This window comes from Capsicum annuum, chromosome 9 (assembly GCF_002878395.1).
Source record: "Capsicum annuum cultivar UCD-10X-F1 chromosome 9, UCD10Xv1.1, whole genome shotgun sequence".
NCBI lineage: Eukaryota > Viridiplantae > Streptophyta > Magnoliopsida > Solanales > Solanaceae > Capsicum > Capsicum annuum.
The window spans coordinates 76284728-76304831 of record NC_061119.1 but is presented as its reverse complement, the minus strand read 5'-3'; the positions used below and the strand labels follow the sequence as shown (position 1 = coordinate 76304831).

Sequence of the window (20104 nt, the reverse complement as noted above, 5' to 3'; positions counted from 1 at the left end):
AGAGCTGATATAATATTAATGATGTCTTACATATATATTTATTCTGATGGTTCCTATATAGAGTTGATAATCAAGAATTTTGGACATATTGAGTTGATTTCTAGGCTCGCTTATATATGTATTAAATGGATTGAATTTCTTTATATTGATTTAATTGTGAGCATTACATCCTCATTTCATACAAATACATTCATGAACTAATGGTAACATAGAGGAACACATTTTTGAAAAAATGAGATATTTTTATAAACACCATCTCTATGAACACGATCAGGAAAGGTGGGTTGAGATTTGAGATATGAGTTAGAGTATTTGGGTTGCAAACCTCTTGGGTCCTATCTTGGGAGCTTTGAGCTGGTAGGTGTATACAAAAATTCAGTCGATGACTTTAACTATTGATCACATCATCATTACATTGCATTGAATATGCATCCTTCATGATTCTTTTAATCTTTCTTGACTTATGTTTAGCTCTCGTATAGTTTTTGTGTATATATGAATTGTTTCAATTTAGTATTTGTACTGGAACTATTAGTGAAGACGGTTTGAGCTACTATTTGGAAATTTTTCTATTTGCTGGTGATGTTCTCATAATTTTCTTGACTTATATTATTTTCTATGTTGTTCAGTCGACTTATGATACCTACTGAGTACTAGTGGATCATACTTACTGCTATTGTGCCTTTTTGGTGCAAATCCTAACCCGAGTGAGATATGTGACGTTGAGTTTGTGTTATTGAGTTGGTGACTTTTCGAGGTACTAGAGCACTCTAGAGTTTAGAGTTGCTTTTCTTGGACCTTATCCTACCTTTATTTATGTGTTTCTGTCATTCCTAAAGAAAACCTATGTATTTCAGATTTTGTTATATATTAGATGCTCTTACATGAGACCAAAATTTGAGGGTTTTATATAACTTCTCCATACTCTGGTTTATTTATATTTTGTGTTGGCCGGACTTTATTCTAGAATTCTCATCTTGCCTAGTTTCTTATTATGTTTAGATTTTTTTTAATTTTTGGGGATGGTTTTCTTGTCAAGCTTAGGTCGTAAAAAGTGTCAACATAACCTCATTTTTAGGTCGTGACACCAGGAGATTGATTTTTCCATTGATATTGAGCCAGACACTAAGCCTATTTTCATCCATCCTTATAAAATATCCATGATTGAGTTAAAGGAATTGAAGGAATAGTTGCAAGATTTGTTGGATAAGGGCTTTATTAGACCTACTGTTACTCCTTGGGGTGCTCTTATCTTATTTTTGCATAAAAAGAATGGATCTATGTGCATGTGTTTTGGCTTATTTGATTAGCTTCAGGGTGCTTCAATGTTTTCTTAGATTTATTTGAGATCCGATTACTATCCATTGAGTATTAAATCTTGGGATGTTCCAAAGATAGTTTTTTAGACTCAGTATTTATCAAGGCTTGTTCTTCTTTGAAAGAGTCTATTAAAGCTTATCAATTTGATGATGAGAGGTTGAAGGTGATTTTCATGAAAAGGTTTTGAGTGGCAAAGCAAAGGGGGCATCTCTTGATTTTGATAGTGTTTTGAGAATTAGTGGCCAAGTTTACGTGTCAAGAGTTGGTTGATAGGTTGGATTGTTTTTGAAGGAGGCTCATTGTTCTTGATATTTCATTCACTCTGGAGTGGTGTAGACAAATCATGAACTAAAGCAACATTATTTGTCGGGGTGGTATAAAGAGAGATATGAATTTTGTGGCTAAGTGTTTGAATTGCTAGTAGGTGAAGTATAAACACCTACTATCATACAGTAATATGTAGAGGATGCCCATTCCCGAGAGGAAGTAGGAGTGAATTACGATGAATTTTCTTGGTAGCCTACCCTATCCTTGGGGAGGTTTGACTCTATTTGAGTGATTGTGGTTAAATTGATCAAATCAGCCTATTTTGTACCTGTGAAGGCAAATTATAATATAGAGAAGTTAGCTAAATCTACATTAGGGAGATTTTTCAATTACATGGTGTCCTGTTGTCCTTTGTTTCTGATAGAGGTACTCAGTTTACCTTGAGTTTCTAGAGTACTATATAGAATGAGTTAGGTACATAGCTTGATTTGAGCAAAACTTTTCATTCTTAGATGGATGGTCAGTCTAAGAGGACTATTCATGTTTTGGAGGACAAACATCGAGCATGTGTTATGGATTTTAGTGGTCATTAGTGCCAGCACTTTTTCTAAGCATAGTTTAACTACAACAACAATTACCTTTCCAATATTCAGATAACGCATTTTGAGACTTTGTATAAATGAAGATGTAGATCTGCCATGGGATAGTTTGAATCTTTTTGGTGAGGCCTTGGGGAACAGATTTGTTAAGATACTCGATTGATAGAGTGAGGCTAATTCAACAGAGTCAAGTGGCTACCTAGAGTATGCTAAAGAGTTATATCAATTATCGAGCCTGTAAAGTTATAGTTATGATTAGAGATCGGGTTCTATTAATAGTTTCTCCCATAAAGGGTATAATGAGGTTTTGGAAGAGAGGCAACTTAGTCTGAGTTTTATTGGACCTTTTGAGATCCTTGAGAAGTATGAGTAAACTTAGTTTGAGGTTTATTGGTCAACCCCTTTTGAGATCTTTAAAATGTATGGGTATGTAGCGTATAGGCTAGCTTTGCCTTCACATCTATCCAATGTTCATCCTATTTTCCATGTTTTGATGTTGAAGAGATACTGTAAAGATAATGCATATATTATTGGGTGGGATTTTTTTTGTATTAAACTATGATTTATCCTCTGAGGAAGAGCCTATTGCTACCTTAGTCAGGCAGACTAGGAAATTAAGGTCAAAAAGCATATTGATTCAGTGAAGGTCCAGTGGAGACATCACCCTGTTAAAGAGGCTACTTGGGAGGTCAAGTCTGATATGTGACAAAGATAAGCCCCTTGATTTTCTCCACTTTAGGTACTTTATTAGCTTTTTAGCTTGAGGATACACTCGCGTTTTAGCAGTAGAACATGTAGCAATTGTAGATGTAAAATTTTCTTTTTATTTATTTTGACCATTTTTCCCTTTCACATGGTTTTTATATCCTATTGTGAGTTGTGGGGATGGATAACACAATTCTTGATCCGTTCAGAAGTGATTCTGGTGAATTTTAGGCTTTTAAAGGCTTTAAAGCCTTACATTTGACTTCGATCAACATTTTGTGTTTAAAGCAACGGATAGTGATTTTGACAGTTCTAGTAGATCCAGAATGTCAATTTTGGGTTAGAAGATTGCTTAGTTTGAGTCTCGAGCCTTTATTTTGTATTCAACCCATTTGATGAAAAATAGCTAAGATAAGACTAAGAGGGTCTCGGGGGCTATTTGTTATAAACAACCTCATCTCAAGAGTATGACAGTAATATTGAGTCGAAAACATCAAAATTAGCATAGTAGCTTATCTGATTTACTTTGATGGGGTCCCAAATGAATTTTGGGGATCCATTCAATGGTTTTGCTATCATGCAAAATTCAGCAAAGACTGTTGATATTTAGAGAAACAATTCTTCTTCATGAATGTGGCTAATAAAGATGTCCTTCATCATGAACATGATGATGGGACCACATTCACAATGGCCTATCGGGGATTAGGTTGGGTTTTACATCACCATAATTGCGATTGAACTTCATGAATATGAGTGATCTTGGTTATCAGCCTATGTGAATGCAAAGGGTTGACCGTGAACATGAAGACCAATTCAATTGGATAGTCAGGGTTGACCCTCACAAACCTGAAGGGTTGACCGCACCTGTAAGGTACTATTCACCTGAATAGTACATAAAGCCCATTTTCATGTTTTCACCCTTTTTTATATTTGGGTGCTTTGGGAAAGGTGATTTCAAAGGGGTTCCGTCTCCAATCTTGCTTGGGTAGCCCTTATTTCTATAATTCCTTATTGATTCTATCATCAAAATGGTTTTAAAAAGGTGATTTCAAATTTGATTTTTTGGTTTTTACTCGATAAGCTTTAAATTGGTTTTATTTATTTTGAAGGTCGACTTGACCTTGTTTTTACATGGGGTTTTCAAATTTAGACTCCTCTTGGTATGAGTAACATGATTCTAAAATAAAATTTCAGATTTACCTCTTCTAATTTCGAACCTATTTTTCAAACTAATTTTCGACTTCATCTAAATATAGTCGATATGGGCACCATTACATCTGTTTTTATGTGTAGATTATACTTCTTATAGATTTAGTTTGTTCCATGACCTCTCGTAAAGAAAAGGCTCCACAATGATGTGTTTAGGCTTGGATTTTGGCATCTTGAGGTAGGTTATGGCTTAACTTTCTTTAGACTAGTCTGGGTAGTTAAAGTTTCTTGTAAAGATTCCTATGGGTTGGGGATTAAGGTGCTAGGATTGTGTTTTGAGTTATTATTGTTATCATGGTGCTTGGGGGCTCATATTCACATTGTTTTTGTATTAAAATATTATATTTGATGTGATCCCCATGTGGAGTCTTTATTTAACATTATAGGCCTTACTTGTGCTTTAAAATCCATTATTATAGTATTGATGCCCATGTAGGGGCTTAAATAGATTTTACACACCTTATATGAACACTACTTGCCACTACCATTACAGTGATACCTGAGTGAGGGCTTGGAATAATATTATGATGTCTTACATGACTATTTATTCTTGTAGTGTCGAACGAGAGTTTATATCATGAATTATTGACCTGTTGAGTTAATTCTGAGCTTAATCATACCTGTATTGAATTGATTATCATGTTTATATTGATTTGTTGTAAGCATTGTATTATATTCACTATCTACTAGTACCGCTGTGAAATAAGATTTTTGAATGAAATATTTTATAAAACCTTTGGCTGGGGTCATTTGAGAACAAGGTGACTGAGATACTTCTATAAACCCTTGGTTGAGGTCATTTACCAACAAGGTGATGGTGATATCTAAAACCCTTAGCCGAGGTCATTTTTTCAGAAAGAAGATTGAGATATGATATTGAGATTATGAGAGTATATAGGTTGTGAACCCTCGTGGGTCCCATCCAAAGTTTTGGGGCTTAGAAGATGTATACGGAAGTCATGTGATGGCTTATATCACTGTCCCATCCTCATTGCATTAAATTTACATCTTGCACTTGTATTTATGTGATTTGTTGCCTTATACTTGATTATCCTTATATTTTTGTATGTAGTTACCCTTTATAGACATTATATTGTAGACTATTAGTGGAGATAGTATGAGATACTATTTGGGAACTTCTTTGCTTACAAATGAAACATTTTCATGGTATATTTTACTTCTTTAGTTTTATACTTTGCTAAGTCATCCTATGATACCTGCTGAGTACAAGTGGACAATACTCACTTTTACTTTTGTGCCTCTTTGGTTCAGATCTTGGTACGAGTGTAACTCGCGGTGGGTGATATTGTGATGTGAGGGATTACTATTTGAGGTACGGATGAACTCAAATGTTTGGGGTAGATTTTGAACCTCCCCTTATTCAATCTTATCTTTATTTATTTTCAGAGACATATTATGTATTTTAGATTTTGGTTATGTATTAGATGCTCGATATATTTATAACACGAGGTTTTGGGAATTGTTGCATTTATTTGGATGTCTTGGTTATATTGAGTATTATGGCTTGACTTTGTTCTAGAAGTATCACACTTAACTAGTTTCATTCTTCTTTGATTTTTCTTTTCTATTATGGGGTGTCGGCTTACCCACCAAAGCTGGGTTGAGGTAGGTCATCATGACCTTAACTCTTGGATTATGATAGGCTATGAGATTGAATACTTATGTCTTTTCTTCAACAGTTATGAAACATGGGTTATGTAAATATGAATTGTTAGTTGTATGTTGACATTGACTGTTAGACTAGGTGATGTCTTCCTGAGTGCAAGTTCTACAATTGTTTTAGATGGTTGGTGTTGGGTGGTTCTCGACACCACTTTGAATTAGAATAAATTGATGCTACTGCTAAGTACACATATTTTGTACTGACACTTACTATTTTTTTGCACCTATGTGTAGCTACCCAGCTAGTGGTCCTAATACATTGATGTTGCAGTTGAAGATCCTGAGGTAGCAACTATTAAATCTTGGTTGCCCTGAATTTCCTTATATTTTAATCTTATGCACTTTCTCTCATTTAAAATATTTTTGGACTATTCCTTGTATACTTTTGTTAGAGGCTTATACCTGTGACTACTTGATGCTGGGTGTATTTATGCACTTTAGTATGGTTATCCTAGCTTGGTTAGCCTTGTTTTGAGGACAATTCATGTGCTTTATGTGTTAATGATGATATAATTGAGAATCCAAGTGTTTAAGTATGTTATTACAATGTTTAAAGGTGTTTTTAAACAAGTTTGGATTCCAATTGATCATTTAGAGTTCAATCGAGAAAACTAGTGTTACTAGCTTGAGCTAGGTGTCGTTCTAGCCTGTCGTGATGGATTCTAATTTTTTTTAAATAGTTCGTAAGGTTATTATTTTTTAATTAAGTGTGGAACAAATTGTTTATAATATTCAAGGGTTAATGGAATTAAGACAAGAGTAAAAACTAAGTAACGATCAAAGTAGACGAAACTAGTGCTCAGCTTGAGTTTTTAGTTCACCGTTATGGATTGTTTGTTATTTTGAGCTCTAATCCGTGGTGTTTGATTGTGTAGGATGCTTGTTGAGTTGATTTTGAGGATATATTGATGATATAAAAGCTGTAAACTAAGTGGAAACAATACTACAAGGTGTGGGATGAAAGACAAAAGCAAAAGGCTAAGTTAAGCATCAAAGGCAATTTCCAGTAAGCCAATGGGAATTGGCCGCGACACGAACCTTTACCCATGTAATAAGAAAATCTCCGAGATTCTCTCTCCTCTGGAATAATCAAGGAATCATGTGGCTTATTCCTTAGGCATCGATAAACGTGATGCACCCCTTATTCCCCTACCGACAAAAATCTTTTAAGATAAATAGGACTCGTGTGCTTGTTTGCATTAACCTTAGACACTTTTGGACGTTTTTGGACTTGGAGACGGGATGATCAACACTTAATTTAGGGTTTATTTCTATTTACTTTAGATTTTTAATAGATTATATCATATATTCAACTAATTGGATTACGGTTATGTCCATGAGTTGCTAAAAGCCCTTTTTCGGGGTTAAGGCCAAGAACATGGTTACTTTCGCTTTGAATTGAGTTTGTTTTGATTGATTATCACATTTTGTTGTTTGCTTATCCTTTTTTTAACTATTTTAAGGGTATATAACCTTAGAATACATATATTGTCAACCTAGTGATCTCGGGTGGGGGAATAGGAAGATAAAATGTGGGGATAGATAGAACAAGGTTTATATTCTTTTATAAAATAAGGAATTTGAATTAGTGACTAGTATAGGGATATACCTAGAAACCTTGTTTGGTTCACATGTAGGATGATAGCTTCATGCATCTAATTGGATTGTTACATCCTTGCTCAACTATGTAGTTATAATGGCTAAGTTAGGTAGACAATTAGAGGTTGGGAGACCATGATCATATGATAACCCCTATGAATCAACAACCAAGATAAGTAATCTAAAACTAATAAATTTTAATAGCGTAGTTTGATATTTTGTAGATCCTTAACCCCAGGTTTCTATCCATTGATTATCCAAGCACTTTACTTTTACGTATTATTTACTTTACGTTTAGTTATCACCATCAAACTTTTTTGGTTATGAATTGCATCAATTTAATCTTAATAGTTAAACTAGAATTGGATAGTTGTTAACACAAGTCCCTGTGGGAACAATATTCGGCTTTGTAAAAGGCCACTGTATTGCTTAGTAAGACCACGTACACTTGAGTGTGCTCTTGGACACAAGTTTTTGGTTCTATTGTCGGGGACTTGCAATTTGGAAATTATTTTATTTTTAATTTTAATTTTTAGATATCGTTGGTGCTTTACACTTGGTATTGGTATTGAATTTGCAAGGCACAAGTTTATAGGTTAGGAAACTGGTAAGGGATAGGGATTTGGTTGAACCAAGCCCTGAACCCGAGCAACCTTCCATTAGTTAAGGAGAGAAACAATCCTTCTCCCCCAAATTTCACAAATCCAAGAAGAACAAGATGATCCTGCTATCATGGTTGAAGATCAACCAGCCCGCAGGGTAGTTCGTGAAGTGGCAATCCCACTTCTGACGAATTTGACGTCCCCTTTTCAGAAACTGCTGTTGAAGGTAGTTTTGAGCTGAAAAAACATGGTGCAACTTTTGATCAGCAGTGGACAGTTTATAGGGCAGGCTATCACATGAAGTTCCACAAGTCCATCTGCAAAACTATCTGGAGATCATTGACAGATTTATCCCTACGAGTGTGTTAACTGATTATATTAGGCTGATACTATTCCCCTTTTCACTATTGGGGGAAGCAAAGAAGTGGTTGAATGTTGAGTCAGCAAGTTTAATCACAACCTTGGATGACTTAACCCGGAAATTCGTCATTAGATTCTTTCCATCTGGCAAGACTGCACAGTGAGATTGTGTGCTTCAAATAGAAGCCAGATGAGAATTTATATCATTCTTGGGAGCACTTCAAAGATCTTCTTCAGGACTTTTCACATCATCATCAATCTAATAACGTATTAGGTCACACTTTTTTTGAGGCATTTGACCATAACATGAATGTTGCTAGATTCAGCTGCAGGTGGTCAAGCTTTAGAGTTGACTTGTAATGAGCTATATACTTTGTTCAACTGGATTGCCCAAGGGAATCCTGAGTGGCATTCTAATTCAAGAAATGCTACAAAAAAGGTTGCAAATATGTTGGAGGTGGACCTATTTACTGCTATATCCGCCCCGATTTTTGCTTTGCAAAATAATATAAGCAATATAAAGTTGGGGGTTACATAGCCTGTAGCCATAGTTAATGCAATTCAATAGAATCTAGGTTGGTGTGAGGTTTGTGGCAACAGTGGTCATTCTGCGGCTATGTGTGCTGCTAATCTTGAGTCAGTTACGTTCGTGGGTAATTCTCAAATGACGAATTATAGGAACACCCAAAATCTTAAGTGGCGAACTCTGCACCCAATAAATTACTAGAACAATCAACAACAACAGTCTTAGCAATCGTAGGGTTAGAGTAATCAGGCCACAACTTAACTGAATAATGTTGAGGAGATGTTGAAACAAATTATAGCTAGTGAAGCACAATTGACAACAAAAATAAAAAGTCAACAAGCAGACATAAAGAGCCAACTGGCAGAATGAAGAGTCAGCAGATTGCTATAAGAAACTTAAAGATACAGTTGGGGCTTATGCAATAGACACAAAATACCAGGCCTCATGGTTTTCTAAGTGATATTAAAAATCCTAAACAAGTAATGGTAATCACCTTGCGGAGTGGAAGAAAGCTGAATGAAGAACCTCCAAAAAAAATTAAGAAGGTAGATGCAGAGTTGAGTCCCCTACAGGTATCTGAAAAAGTTACTTAAAATTTGAGAAAGTCTGAGAACTAGAAAGCAAAGAGCTGCTGAAGAGGTGAAGAAGAGACGACCATCACTATTCCTACAGAGGCTGATACCAAAGGAGGATGCATCCTTCAATAAGTTCTTTGACACATTCAGATAGCTTTATATTAACCTTCCTCTTTTAGATGTTTTGTAGGAAATAGACAAGTATGCGAAGTACTTGAAGAAAGTGGTAACTAACAAGGTTAAGCTACAAGATGTTAAGAATAGCACTCACTAAGGAGGGTTGCTTTGTGGTGACACAGAAGATGCCTACAAATCTCAAAGACCCTAGAAAGTTCACTCTCCCCATTCAAATTGGGAAAAGTGAGGTGGTCTATACACTTATTGTCTTTGGAGCGAGCTTAAATTTGATGCCACTCTCATTGCTTAACACTTTGGGCTTGGGTAAGTCGAGACCGAGCTCTGTGATACTACAACTGGCAAATGGGACCTAGATCATCCTGAAGAAGTCATAGAGGATGTTCTCATCAAGGTTGGTAAGTTTATTAATCCTACTGAATTTATTGTGTTAGATTTTCAGGCCGATGAAAAAGTACCAGTCATCTTGGGATATCCATTCTTGGCAAAGGGAGAAGCTTTGATAAATGTGAGAGAGGGAATACTTCAATAAGGCTGGATGATGAAGAGGTATTTTTTAAAGTGTACAAACCACTCAACACAATATCCCACTACAAAGATTTGTGCACGATAAGTGATTGAAGGGGAAAAGTGTGGGGTGATGGAGTCTGTTCCACAAAAGACCTCTTCAGACTTCCTTATTAAGCTACTCAAGCCTCCAATACCTAAGACCTAAATGGCGCAAACTGATGAGCCTGAAAAGGCTGTTATTGAGAGATCTGTTGAACTTGAGAGTTCACTCTCAAGAGTTTAGAAACGGATACAAAGATGGTGTCTGAGTGTGAGGAAGAGGATGAAGGAAAATAGTTAAGTTTATGTGAGTCGTGTCTTGACACTAAATTAGGCGTTTCTTGGGAGGCAACCCAAGTTACGTTAAGGTAGGTTTTATTTTTAGTATTTTCATTTTTATTTCACTAGTTCTTGTTTTTGTTGAGTTACAAGTGGATAGGAAGTCTGAGTACTGAAAAACCAAAGATACAGAGCATGCCGAAGAATGAGTGTGGGGTTCACGGACCTCCTTGATATGTAAAGATGCTACTAGATAGGCCTAGAGGCCTCAGGAAGTATTTCTATCTCTACTGTTAAGTATATTTTGGGGACAAACTAAATTGTTAAGTGTGGGGTAGGAAAATTCCCATTTTTAGGGTAATTTTATTTTTTTTGTGTGTTAGGAATAAGTGGGATGCTCTTGTTAGTGCTATATTTGACTGCATGATGCAAGTGTTTTGGATGTAAAAAACATGTTGATTGTGTGAATTACTACTTTTCAGAAACTTGGCTCTAGTTTATGACTCTTGTACTTGTAGGTTTTATGTTGAATTCATGGGGTTGTTTGGTTGAGAATAGATGATGATCCCGCTTGACTTAAGAATGTTCCATGTGTGATGTGAGCTGCTTGTATAATCCTTGTTATACTTAATGTCTAGAACTTGCCCGGTGTGCGTGCAAAGAGAAAAAAAGAGTGTGGGTTTAGGAGATGATATAGGCATTTCTTTGATGGCCTTGTTTTATACCTTCTTTTTACCTACTCTTGTGCATTATCCTAGTTAACCCTATTGAGCCTTTAGCTTATTCTTTGGAAGCCTTATTTGCAGCTTAATCCCATTCTTTGATAGACCTTAATTTGATCGAAAACCTCTTAAGTGATTTAGTGTTAAATTGAGTAAGGAGTTGAAAATTCAAGTAGGAGAAAGGTAAAATTGAAGCCCCAAAGAGATATTTATTGGTGTTTAAAAATTGTTGTGTTGTGGTTGGGAGTTAGAGAAATTTGTGCTAACAAAATTCCTATTTTTAGCCCAGGCATGTTATAATGAACCTGTTTGGCCCTGGTCCTCATTGGACATTATGCACCTCAACTAAGGTAATTGCTTAAGTTGAGGGTGTCTATCATAGGGGTGTGTAATGTATAATGGGTGTGAAAAAGGGTAAAATCGAATGTTGTGTACATATAATACTCCCACCATGTTGTATGTGAATGAGCTTAATGATATGGGGTAAGACAAAAGATGTGTGAAGGTAGTAGAGGTAGAGGCTGATTGTTAGAAATTGGCCTTGACTGCAAATGTGATGTATTGATGCGCTTAGGGAAGATACTCACTATTCTTTGCCAAAATAGTTCCTACCCACCCCTTAGCCTCATTACAACCTTTAAAGACCTATTTGATCCTATGTTTAACATTCTGATATTAGTGGAGTACTACACTAAGGGCAAGCCTATGGTTCATCATTTGTAACTTTTGAATTATTTGTGAGAGTGAGCGCAATTTGATTCTTGTACCCATTATGTTATGGAATGCATAATTGTGAGTGATTATGGGTAACTCTATTGTTGTTAGAGCACATGTTTGATGAATATTGGATGAATTATATGATGTCTTTGATTGAACAATGTGCATAAGTTTGCCCACTAGGTGAGTCAATTCTTGAGTCTAGGATGTTTTGAAGTAGTATTCTTGAACTGTCAATTGTGTTTGTAACATGCTTAGTGTAGGAACTTGCATTCTGTGTTGTCATTGTAGTACTAGTGACACGACCCGCCCTGGGGCCTTGTTGTAATAGGCATCACAAATACGACTAGGACCGGAGACCACCCCTGTTACCCAACTCAACCTCCAACCACTTGCTCTGAGTTGGTTGAATTCTGAGCATGTAACAAAATAGTATAACAGCTCACACAAAGACTCTAGAAATAGATCACAATCGTGACCAACTCAACCAAGTCCAACCTTCCCATACTAATAATCCATCCTTACAAAATAAGGGCTATGTACTAGGCCATAACCAAAGGCATTCCAAAACACAATATAATAAATCCCAAAATGAAATAGGATGGAATAACCAACAATATCATAAAATGATGTTAGCCCTTTATCTCATTCCAATGCCAATGCTGACCCCAATACCGATCCTTCCCATTCTAACCCATATAAGTGACAAAAAGCCTTTATCCAAAAGAGTAATAAAATACGGTTGGGGCATGCCCCCAACCATAGCCAAAACCAATGTCCAAAATAAAATCAAAGTGTCTAGAAATATCCATAATATGAAATGGAGCCTTCCGAAATGATGGAAGCTCGCCACTTTAGTCCAAATATTATCCCCGAGTCAAATACTATGTAGGAGGAGTAGAACAGCCAATTCCTGTATTACGTGGGTACACATCCACCAGTAGATGGGGTTAGCAAGTGACCACTAGCATAATCTTAGGGTAACTATAAAATAATGCCATTTCTAAAACCAAGTAAAACTATCTATATATATATATATATTATATATATAACCATGCCGAAAAAAGGGATCGATTTAGCATGCCTTTAAAACCTTTACCTAGGTTGTGTAACTTTGCCGTCCTAAACAACCCATGAGCTATATGGGTTCAGCTCCCCCTACTGAAAGGGCCCCAGTTCGTGTAGCCACACGACCAGGGAAGTATCCCATGGGATGACTAGTACATCTCCCAAATATAGTGTGATATCATGCACACGGTCACCAAGACTAACCTCATAACGGTAAATATGAGTTTCCAGTTTTGGTCCCCCCCAGACCTTCACCTTCTATGGATTTGATACATATTCCTCCATTATTTCCCAATTTAAACCAATTTCCAAATAACCAAACCATTATCCATTTATTAACGAAGGCCATTGATAGTGGTATTGTCATACCAACCCTTACTTGCAAGTATCATCCACAGCCAACTATTTATTGGCTTAAGGGGACTTTCAGGTGCCCTTTGATTTACCATATTAACCACTTTGGAGACTTCCATGTTCCCCAAAAGCATAACCTATTAGCCTTTTACCATTTCTAGTCATTTAAACCATGCATAATTCATTTACCAAGTTTTAAAACATGCAAGAGTTCCATTAAAATAGCCAATGCAATGAACATATCTTTATAAGCCTTTTGTTCAACACATTGGGGGCATAATATGACCAAAACCAATTCTAGTTACCATTAAACCATTCCCATGTAATCCAATTATCCAAAATCACCATTAAGACATTTAAAAACATAATTAAAATCATGGGAAACTATAACCAACCATTAATATCAAAACCCCCAAATCATATTTGAAAACCAAAATCATACAATTAATGAAATCATGAAAACATTCATAAAAACCATGCCTAAAGTTAGAATTAATAATAAGGGAAGAGAACATGCCTTAAACCAAGATGATGATGGAAAGAAATCACTAAGACAAGCCCCAAATTGATCCTTTAGTTGAAACCCTATCTCCCCTTACCCAAAAGCTCTTGAGAGAATTAGAGAATGTTTAGAAAGAGTTTCTAAGTGTTAATGAATAGAATAATAGGGTAAATGTAACACCCCAATTTGCTAAACCGAAATACTACACGGTGCTCATGACCCCGAGGGACTACAAACTAACCCATGATTGATATCTGTACTTGTATACTGCAAATCATAATATAATAATGCAGAATACATGGAAATTTAAGGCCATAAGGTTCAACTGAATAAAATTATGTGGGCGAAAATACCCAAAACAGCTAAATCTGAACGTAAATCCAAAAGCCTCTAAACTGTCTGAATAAGGAGTTGAAGGAACATGTCTCCAACTAACTCCGCAATACTGAACTGAAGAAATAGATAAATGAATCAAATCATATTATCCTCGAATCAATGAGGATTCACTGTGTCTCTATGACTGGAATGCTACCGCTACTGCTGGGCTGGAGCTTATGTCTCCGAACCTATGGTGTACCATGAAAAAAAAGCACCATAACGCAAATACGTTAGTACAACTAGAGTACTGAGTATACGAGGAAGGTAGGCTGAACATAAAGGGTTTCATGCATGAACAACACTAACTGACTAATATGAACGTGGGAGTGCAAACACACATATATAAAAACTGGGATCTTGAATACGTGATAGCATGACTTGTAAATGCTTTATTGATAACTGTCATGACTGTTACTAAAACTAATAACATGGACGACGGTATCTGATAGTCATGTATATACTGAAATCTGAAGAACATCCTGAGTTCTTTTACTAAAACTGTTACTAAAACTGATAACATGGATGACTGTATCTAATAGTCATGTATATACTAAAATCTGAAGAACTATCTGAGTTTTGTTACTGAGACTGATACTAAAACTGTGGGAAGTAGTGTTTAACTGACATGCCCTATGTATGCCGTTATGGCTAAGCTGGGGTCCAATCTCTGCTCCGACTGGAGGGGTGTCAATACTGCGCCACTGGTAAGGACAACTGTGAGTGACCCTTATCTGGCAGGTACTCAATGAGAATGGTGTGAACCCTAAACTGATGGGTTAAGCCACCTCAACAACCCTAAGCTGACGGGTTAAGATGTATCAACCTACGCTGGCTACGTAGTTCTGGAACACAAGGATTGTTACTAAGAATCACACCCTAAACTGGCAGGTGAGTTCCCGTCCTTAGGTTTGCTTGGTGCTAACCTCTACTCCCATCTAGAGGGACTGGACATGAATAACTGGCTGTACATGACTTGATCTTACTGAATTCTGTTAACTGGCGGAATGTTACTGATATCTGACAACTAACTAAGATCATGAGGTTTTCCTGAGTCATATGACTGACTGAAGTCTATGGAATCATAGCTTGAGTTTGGATATCGTGAAACATGACATGGATCTAGGTACACAGCTATAGTTTTTGGGTACAAGAACCCCCAGGACTCGATGGAAGGAAACTGACACACATGACTGACTTGATCATAAGAGTAGAGTCCATAATTTATAATATCATAAGTAGGGATTTCATACTATGCATAGTTATCAACAATGTATTGAATGGAAAGGATTTCATATCACTTGGAAGTACTTTCACAATCTTAACATCATGTTCATTTCATAATCATATTGGCAACCCATACTAATAGCATGAAAGTTCATGTGGATTGCATGGTTATCATACATCTTGTTCATAAGTAGGATTTGCAAGTAAACATAGCATAATCTCATAAGAATAGTTTATGGGTATTCCAACAACATTTACAAGGCACATTAACAACATAGAAGTCATTGGAACGTAAGGGCATATCATGAATCCTTCACTTAGTCACAATTTAGCTATATTGCATGATTTCTAGTTCTTTAGGCATTTTATCAAACACCTTACCTGCACATCTTAAGCATAGGAGAATTCATCAAATTATACATCATGAACAACTAAATTTACATGTTTCCAACTCATATGATATCATGAATTCACAAAAACATATATAAAGATTCCATCTTGGGAATCACCCAATATCAACACCCAACAATATAGAAATCATACTTTATAATGAAAAAGAGGAAAAAAATCAAGCATAAACATGGGTATGATCATATTACCACAATCAACCAAGCTTTTGCATTTTAAAGATTGATTCTTGAACTCTATGAACGAATTGAATCCATAGATGAACACTACGCATACCTTAGAAGGAAGATTCTTGATGATTGACGGAGGAATTTCCTTGAAATCGGATCTTCCAGCTTATTTATGCAGCCCTAGTTGTTTTTCTCCTTTAGTGCTCTTGGATGATGATCTTTGAGATGAAAATAGGGTTGCAGTATGTTTAGAAGATATATATTTCCTAGGGTTAAGTTTAGGGACGTGTAAGGAGTATTTAAAGACTTAATTACCTTTAAAATAACTCAAGACGGAGCATTTTTGACACCTGTAATTGGCTTAGGTGGTGCCCAAGTAATCACCTATGCATGGGTTGGGCGGCGCCTAACCAATCGCCTATGCCGCCTAACCAATCGCCTATGCTTACTGTCTCTCACGAAAATGGGCATAACTTTTTACTCGGATATTTGATTAAGGCGAAGTTGATATCGTTGTAAAGCTAATTCAATTCTATACAATTTGGTGGGTCTAAATCAGCCAAAATACTATGTTAAAATCAAGTTATACTCATTCAAATATGACCCTTGCAAAATCGAACACTAAAACTTGATGGATTCAAAAACTCTTAGCTTTTATTACCTTAAGTACTCATATGAACATGCTTAATGCATCACAAGCTATCCTATCACTAGGATATTCATTATAAGTCATGTACTCAAGTATGAATCATAGGATAGGAGATTTTATACGTAGGAATACTTATTCACTTCCTAGCTTAGAAACAAGCGGGGTATTATAGTAAATAACCTTCCAAGAAGGTTAAAATCATGGTACCTATTAGGATAAGTGGGGAAATATCCTAGTACCCTACTTAAGTTGCACCAACATCTCATCATAGGGATATGATTGATCCACAGGAGTCGTACTCATCGATATGATTGGTATCCACCACTCGTATCCTAAATCTCCACCCTTAGACCAAACGCTGTCCAATATATGACTCATCTAACCAAGTTGTAACCACAATATACAATCTGTATCAATGACTCGTATCCCTGGTAGATTTACACCCAAGAGAGATTTAGACACAATCACCGTATGAGTCCTGGTACGATTTGTACCTTGGATTATGGCTCAAGTTGAGCCACTAGTACTCAGATCTAACCTAAGTAACTAAGTCTGAGATTAAGTTAAGGATTCAAACTATCCGTAACCACCAATACAACTCTTACCCTTAAGTCGCATCTATTCTAAAAACTAAAATCCGTCCCACCAACCAACACTGGTCAGTATACGATCAGACCATACCATCCGTTCCCCAACATATGACTCATACCCATGAGTCGAATTTGGTCAAGAGATCAAAATTCTAGGAAATTTTCTAAGGTTTAGAAACTAGGTTGTTTTAGTCTCCCCCAATAGAAAAATTCATCCCCAAATGATAGATAAGGTATGGGTAACCTCACACACAAGTTATTTGCATTATTTTATCAAACATATTCCCAATTGATGTTGGGTGTATTTATGCACTTAGCGTTACTATTCTAGATAATTTAGCCTAGTTTTGAGAATGATTCATGTGCTTAATGTGAATATGATATAAATAAGAATTTAAGTGTCCAAGTGTGTGTTTACAATGTTCATAGTGAATTCTTAATAAGTTTGTACTTAATAGAGTCATTTAGAGTTCAATCATGGAAACTAGCATTACTAGTTTGAGCTAGGTGCTTGTCTAGTCGATCCCGTTGGATTCTCTTATGTTTAAAGTGTTCCAAATATTTTAAATATGTAATTATGAGTGGAGAAACTTGTTGGTGATGAGCAAAGTTCAATTTTATTAAGTGTAAAGGTGGAACAATAAGTTGAAGATCAACACAAAGTAGCCTAGTCTTAGCTCTTAGATGCATTACTTGATTCACATGTAGGACGATAGCTTAAAGAAATTAATTGGATTATTACATCCCCGCTCAACGATGTAGTTGTAATGTCCATATTACGAAAACAGTTAGAGGTAGGGAGACCATGATCATGCAATTAACCCTACATATCAACAACCAAGATAAGCAAGTTAATGAATTATGTTCAATAACATAGTATGATTTTTCAAAAGTGCTTTAACCCTGGGCTTTACTCCATTGATTGTTACAAGACCTTTACTTTATGCACTATTACTTTACTTTGCAATTTACAATTTCCAAACTCTCTTTTTGGTTTCCTTTGCATTAAATTAATCTTAGGAGTTAAACTAGAATTGAATCATTGTTAGATAAAGTCTCTATGGGATCGTTACTTTTATTTCTTTAGGCCACTTTACTATTTGATATACTACGTACACTTGCGTGTGCACTTGGGCACTGTCAAGTTTTTTGTACCGTTGCTAGGGACTTGAAATTTTGCAATTGTTTATTTTATTTTTTCTTTTAGATTTCTTTGATGTATTTTACACTTGGTCTTGGTTTTGTTATTGTAGGAAATAGGTTTTTAGGTTGATATATTGGAAGAGGATCGAGAGTTAGTTCAACCCATCCCTAAACCTAAGTAACAATTTCATCAACAAAGGGGAGAAAAAATCCTTCTCCCTCGTATTCCTCAAATATTAGATGACCAAGAGAATCCTGCCATTATGGCTGATGAACAAGCAACCCGTAGGAGAGTTAGAGAAGTGGAAATACCACTTCCAACTAATTTGACCTCCCCATTTCAGAAGTCGGCAGCTGGAGGTAATTTTGAGCTTAAACAGAATATGGTATGACTTCTGATTAGCAGTGGACATTTCACAGGCTTTCATATGAAGATCCATTGGTTCACTAGTGAAATTTTCTAGAAGTTAGTGACACATACATTCCTATAGGTGTGAATTCAGATTATGTAAGGATGATGTTATTCCCCTTTTCTCTAATTGGGGAAGAAAAAAAGTGGTTGATTTTAGAGCCGACAAATTCAATCACATCATGGGATGACATGGCAAAAAAATTCCTTATTCGGTTTTTCTTATCTGGTAAGACTGTGAGACTTCGCAATGAGATAGTGTGCTTCAAACAAAAACTAGACGAGAATCTTTATCATGATTGGGAGCGGTTTAAGGATCTTCTTAGGGACTGTCCACACCATCAATAGTCTAATAAGGTACTATCTCATTCTTTTATAGAGGCTCTTGATCACAATACAAGTATTTTGCTAGATTCAGCTGCAGGTGGTCAAGCTATTCATCACATATGATTTGTTGTACACTTTATTGAATTGCATTGAATAAGGAAATCCAAAATGGCACTCAGATTCTAGAAGTTCCACGAAAAAATTATAGGTGTATTGGAGGTGGACCAATTCACAGCCTTATCAACTCAGGTTTCTGTATTACAAAATTTAATAAACACTCAGTTCAGCGCATGAAATTGGGAGTATCAGAACCTATAGCCCCAATTAATGCCATCCAACAAGCTATAAGTTGGTGTAAAGTATGCGGTAATAGTGGTCACTTAGAGGCTATGTGTGCTTCTAATCCAGAATCGAGGATGTATGTAGGAAATGCTCAAACGCTAAATTATGGTAATGCCTATAACATGAAGTGGCAAACTCAGCTGTGTAACGCAAAACAACAGCAAATTCATCAACCTCAAGCACAAGGGAATCAGTCAGCTAGTAACGTGGAAGAGATGTTAAAACAGGTTCTAGCTTATAAGACTCAGTTAGTTGCAGATGTAAAAAATTTACAAGCTTCTTAGAGAAGCTTAGAGTTGTAGTTGGGGTAGTTACAAAAAGCATTAAATACTAGGCCACAAGGTGGTTTGCCAGCAGATATAGAGAATTCAAAACAAGTTATGGCAATCACCTTGAGGAGTGGTAGAGAGCTTCAATAAGAACCTCCAAAGAAAACTAAGAAGGTAGATGCTGATGTGGGGACCCAACAGGTATCCAAAAATATTGTTGATAAATCGAGGAAGTCTGAGTATTTGAAAAAAAAATATGCTGAAGAATTCAAGAAGATTCCACTACTTCCCTTCCCTTAGAGGTAAATAAAAGCGAAGGAGGATGCAATGTTCAAGAAGTTCTTTGACACATTTAGAGAGCTTTACATTAACTTACCTTTGTTAGATATTTCATAGGGTATGCCCAAGTATGCTAAGTACTTAA

At 36.1% G+C, this 20104-nt stretch overlaps 1 non-coding gene across 1 annotated transcript; it reads right to left on the bottom strand.

Annotated features, from left to right (window-relative positions):
• Positions 1–18982: 18982 nt before the first annotated feature.
• LOC124887529 lies at positions 18983–19093 on the bottom strand. The gene has a single exon (XR_007045299.1). It is a non-coding gene; the product is annotated as a small nucleolar RNA R71 (small nucleolar RNA).
• Positions 19094–20104: the final 1011 nt, after the last annotated feature.